Here is a 6,000-nt window from a genome sequence, read left to right as displayed (position 1 = left end):
AACGGATTGGCTTGGGGAGGTCCGGAGGAGTGTTCATAGATCAAGGTTCAAGTTCGGTTTGTCTGGACAACCCGTTGGCATTGCCGTTTTGCTTCCCAGGGCGGTAATGGATTGTTAAGTGAAACGGCTGCAGCACCAAACTCCAGCGCAACAGCCGGGCATTGTCTCCGGATACCCTGTTCAGCCACACCAACGGGTTGTGATCTGTGAGCAGGGAGAATTGTTGTCCATATAGATACTGCTGAAGTTTCTTGAGGGCCCACACTACGGCCAGGCATTCCTTTTCGATGGCGGCGTAGCTAACTTCTCGGGGTAACAGTTTCCTGCTTAGGTAGGCCACAGGATGCTCGCTGCCATCAGTCCTGACTTGGCTCAGCATGGCTCCCAATCCAAACATAGAAGCGTCTGTATGGACGAGAAAGCGCTTAGTTGGATCCGGGGCAGCAAGGATAGGGGCATTTACGAGAGCATTTTTCAGTTCTTGGAATGCTTGTTCACACTCTAGACTCCAGGTAACAATCTTAGGAAGGTTTTTACGGGTGAGGTCGGTGAGGGGTTTGGCTAGGGTACTATAATTAGGTATGAACTTCCTATAATAGCCTGCAGTACCTAGAAAGGCTAGCACTTGGGTCTTGGTATGGGGAGTGGGCCATTTGGCTACAGCCTCTACTTTGGCCGGTTTGGGCTTCTGCTGCCCGCTACCTACTCGGTGCCCTAGGTACTGGACCTCCGCCATCCCTATATGGCATTTTCTAGGCTTAAGGGTCAATCCTGCCTCCCTAATGCGATCTAGGATTGCCCCTATATGGTTCAAATGCTCGTCCCAGGAGCTGCTAAATATAGCTATGTCATCTAAATAGGCACATGCGTACTCTTGGGATCCATCCAGTAGCCGATCTACCATCCGCTGGAAAGTAGCCGGAGCTTTTTTCATCCTGAATGGCATGACCTTGAATTGGTACAGGCCAAACAGGGTAACGAACGCTGACTTGGGGATGGCATCCTCGGCTAGTGGGATCTGCCAGTACCCCTTACACAAATCTATGGTGGTGAGGTACTGGCCTCGAGCCATTTTATCCAGGAGCTCATCTATCCGGGGCATAGAGATGGTTTTATCATTAAGTTTCCAATAGTCTACGCAGAACCTGGTCGTGTTGTCCCGCTTTGGCACTAGAACTACCGGCGAGGCCCAGGGGCTGTCCGAGTGCTCAATCACTCCTAACTGTAGCATCTCGTCAATCTCCTTCCGCATATGTTCTCTCACTGATTCTGGTATGCAGTAAGGAGGTTGACGCATGGGGAGGTGACCTGGGGTTTCTAGCCTATGGGTGGCCAGTCGGGTATATCCAGGCATGTTGGAGAACGTGTCTCGCTTTTGCTGCAGTAGCTCCGCTATTTGAGCTCGTTCCTGAGGACTTAACCGCTCACCCAATTGTACCTCTCCCAGACCTTCGTTCCGGTTCTTCATTCCTAGGAGGTCGGGAAGAGGTAAACTGTCTGCGTCTTCCGCGGCAGGGGCGCAAATAGCATTCACCTCCTCTGCGCGTTCATGGTACGGCTTCAACATATTTACATGGAGCATGCGTTTACCGCCTGCTCCAGTACATGGGCTGATCACATAGGTGGTGTCACAGATTTGTTCCACCACCTTGTATGGGCCCTGCCAGGAGGCCTGCAGTTTATCATTTTTGACCGGTTTTAAGATTAGCACCTTCTGCCCAGTCTGAAAACTGCGGTCCCTGGCGCCCCTATCATACCACCAGCGATGACGGGTTTGAGCCGCCTGGAAATTGAATCGGATGGTCCGAGTCAGGGCCTCCAGGTGCTCCCTAAACTCCAGCACGTATGGTACGATAGGAGTACCGTCACTAGTGACTTCCCCCTCCCAATGCTCTCGGATTAAGTCTAGGGGACCCTGTACCCTCCTTCCGAATAATAATTCAAAGGGAGAGAACCCCGTGGACTCCTGAGGTACCTCCCGGTAGGCGAAAAGCAAATGGGGTAGAAACCGCTCCCAGTTCTTCTGGGTATCCATGAACGTGCAGAGCATCTTTTTCAGTGTTCCATTAAACCGTTCACAGAGCCCAATAGACTGGGGGTGATAAGCGGAATTTACAATGGGTTTCACCCCACATGCCCTCCACAACTGGTGGGTAATCTTGGCCGTAAACTGGGTTCCCCGGTCCGAAATAATCTCCTGGGGAAATCCCATGCGGGAGAAGATTTTGATGAGGGCATCTGCCACCCGGACAGCTACACAGTCTCCGGTGAGTTGATAGGTGGAAACTAAATGTTGCCGGAGCAAGGTTATGGTGGCCCCAGAGTCACGCAGCCCTTGGACACGTCGGCCCTCCATATAGACCACCTGGTGGTGGCTTTGTAGGTTTTCCAAAGCGGCCTGTACTGGGTTTACTTTGTGTAAGATGCCTAAGGGTTCCTCGTGGAAGACTGCGGGTTGGGTCTGTAGTCGGGGCTCGTTCTGGTAGCAGTGCACAGCTGCCCGGTTGTTTGACAAGTTGTTCTGGTTGTTCCAGGTGGATCGGTTCTTGTTCCTGGGACAGTCTCTCTGAATGTGCCCTTGTTGGTTACAAAGATGGCAACGGATAGCTGATCGAGTCTGGTATCGGGGAGGGGGTGGGTGGATTCCCCCTCCAGGACAGGGTAGCAGAGGTGTGGGAGCTGCAGTGGGGGTTGGGGTGACCCCAATACTGGAGCGTTGCTGTGTTCGTTGAGCTCTCCGGGCGTCTTGGTATTCGTCGGCCAAGGTCGCTGCGGTATGTACCGTGCGCGGTTTTCGATCTCTCAGCCAGTTTTGCAATTCGGTGGACACCCCTTGGAAGAATTGCTCTATCAACAGGAGTGACTTGGGCTGCCTGCAAACAGCCTTTACCGGCCCTGGTTAGCCGATGCGCCCACTCAGTGTGGGTATCTTTCTCTAGCTTCTTCAGGTCTCGGAACCGCTCTCTGTATGCCTCCGGGGTAATAGCATACCTAGTCAGGATGGCCTGTTTTACCTTCTGGTAGTCCCTGCTGTCCTCATCTGGTATGGTGCGGTAGGCTTCAGCGGCCCGTCCGGATAATTTGCCAGCCAGTAGGGGAACTTGGTCAGCGGTACTAATATTATGCAGTTGGCATAATCGCTCAAAGTCCTGTAGGTATCTATCGATATCCTCCGTGTCGGTATGATCCTTGAATGCGTGGTAGGGAATTTTAGCTTTTCCTGTACCAGCACTGGAGTGTACTGGTAGCCCCTCTCCGGGTCTCAGGGTGGTTTATCGGGTCACCATCAAGTACTCCTGTACGTCTGCTGATGTCCGTGTCAGGAGCTCCTCCGAATGGGGTAGCGGGAAAAAGCCAACCGGGTCCACATCTCTTTTTGGAATTCGGTTTCGTTGGTTCTTGTTAATTGTAGCGGAGAGGCAGTAGGATCTGTAATATCTTTTGGGTAGGCAGAGACAATGCCCGGCTGTTGCGCTGGAGTTTGGCTCTGCAGCACTTTGACTTAACAATCCATTACCGCCCTGTGAAGCAAAACGGCAACGCCGACGGGTTGTCCAGACAAACCGAACTTGAACCTTGATCTATGAACACTCCTCCGGACCTCCCCAAGCCAATCCGTTTGGATCAGACTGGGTATGCCGGCTTGGTTCTGGGGGAGCACTGTGGCAAAACTCGCCACTTATGAACTATGCGGGAATTGTTATTTAGACTAATGGTTAAAATGTATGTTAAACTGTATGTTACTGTAATATGTATGTTAAACTGTATGTTACTGTAATACAATTATATGTTCGATGATGTCATTGTATCAGTTCAAAAACCCCTTGTAGGGGAGACTGTTTTAAAAGTTGGTTGTTTTTGCCTTGAAAAAGAAGTTGTTGTTAACTCCCAGGCTATGTGTCGTCTCGTTCTTGGTGGAAAGGGGTTATTATTACAATTACCAAGAGTAGTTACTGTCTTGTCTCTGCCTACCCAAAAGATATTACAGATCCTACTGCCTCTTCGCTACAATTACCAAGAGTAGTTACTTGCTTGTTTCTGCCTACCCAAAAGATATTACAGATCCTACTGCCTCTCCGCTACACGCGTCATGCGTTCCTCGTCTATAAGTCCAATGATATTGTGTATACGCATCATGTGTCCCTGGGCTATAAGTACTATGTTATTGTATATTCACTTCATACATTCTTGGGCTATAGGTACTATGTTATTGTGTATACATATCATGTGGTCCTGGGCTATAAGTACTATATTATTGCGTATACAAGTCATGAATTCCTGGGCTATAAGTAATATGTTATTGTGTATACACGTCATGCGTTCCTGGGTTATAGGTACTATATTGTCGTGTAAACACGTCATGTGTTCCTGGGCTATAAGTACTATATTATTGCATATACAAGTCATGCATTCCTGGGCTATAGGTACTATATTGTTGTGTAAACATGTCATGCATTCCTGGGCTATAAGTACTGTTATTGTGTATGCACATCATGTGTTCCTGGGCTATAAGATATATGTTATATATATATATATATATATATATATATATATATATATATATATATATATATATATATATATATATATGTGCATACACGTCATATATTTCTGGGCTATAAGTACTATGTCTAACTGAGCTACAGATCTGTGCTTCTCTCAGTACCCAGGTGTTTAGCAGATCCTGGTTATTCATCAAAGCTGTGTCCTGGTGCATCTCTCAGCTTTATCATGTGCTGTCACTACAAAAACCTGAACCAATCTGGGAGGCTGTAAAATACATAACAAGTAAGACACCAAACTGAGTTTTGAGTTTGACATGTAAAATGCATCTAGTTGTAAAAGTGGTTTATTTTAAATTAATACTAATACAGCAGCATCAGTTGTGCACATCCTAATGTAATTGTACCAAGGAGCTAATCAACAGGAAATAAACAGCTGATACTTTTCTGATACTTTAATTGTAATTTTAATATAAAAACCTTTATCTCGGACTTCCGGTGGGTGGTGTTTCAAGATGGTCGCAAGTCTGAGAGGCTCTGCTTAAAAACCAGGATTTCATCCTTATTCCAGGATAAATCCATCGCCATCCTAGTATCCCTTAACAGATTATGCTGTTCGGGCACCTTTGAGGATGAAGAATAAAATCTCTTGGCCCCCGGGATGACAGAAAGTTATAAAGATGGAGAGTGAAGTATTACTACAGGCTGTACAAAGCAGAGAGAGGGGGATAGGAGTAAGTATGGATATCTTCCCCGCTGAGACAACACTTCGAAACAAAGACTTGTTAATCTCTCTAAAGGACCTATTCCTACCAGTGTTAGATAAACTAGAATCTGCACTGAAAGAATTACTGGCTAAAACTCGAGTTGGGAATCCCTTACGCTCTTCCTCAAAATGGCACCAACTCCCAGCAGAGCCACTTCATGATAATATCAGCGGGACTCTTGAGAAGCATCAACCAGCTCAACAGGAGAGATCACAGGAGCGGCCGATGTGGATGCAGTTACATAACTTAACTTTAATGGATCTCTGCTGCACAGCAAGCATTAAGGAACAAGCTATCAAAGATACAGTGCCGTTTGCCATACCGGCTGGCAATACATCTATGCTACAGCGGGACTCTGGCACTTACTCTTACTCCCATCAGATCCTGAACAACACAATCCTTCATGCTCTGTGCCAGCAGCATAGCAAACTATCAATCGGAGGATTGCGATTGCTGACAACTCAACTGCTGCATGTATCTGAAATGGAACCGTTTGCAGAGACTGACAGCCCCAACTCATTGAAGGAGGACAAGATACGATACATTTGCAGCACAAAGGGACTCCTGTTGCGGGATCTACTTACCTCATCGCCACTGCCCTCCAGGTTCTCTAGACCGTATGCTATCATTAACTTACTGGGAGCTACATCTGCACTGCTACATAGGAGAGGCATTGGCTGAGTTATTTAGTCTGCATTAGAAAAGGGCCTGCTGCTCTCCTTATGTTTGCC

The sequence above is a fragment of the Bombina bombina genome, chromosome 4 (assembly GCF_027579735.1).
Source record: "Bombina bombina isolate aBomBom1 chromosome 4, aBomBom1.pri, whole genome shotgun sequence".
Classification (NCBI taxonomy): domain Eukaryota; kingdom Metazoa; phylum Chordata; class Amphibia; order Anura; family Bombinatoridae; genus Bombina; species Bombina bombina.
Note: the sequence above shows the minus strand (reverse complement) of the source record.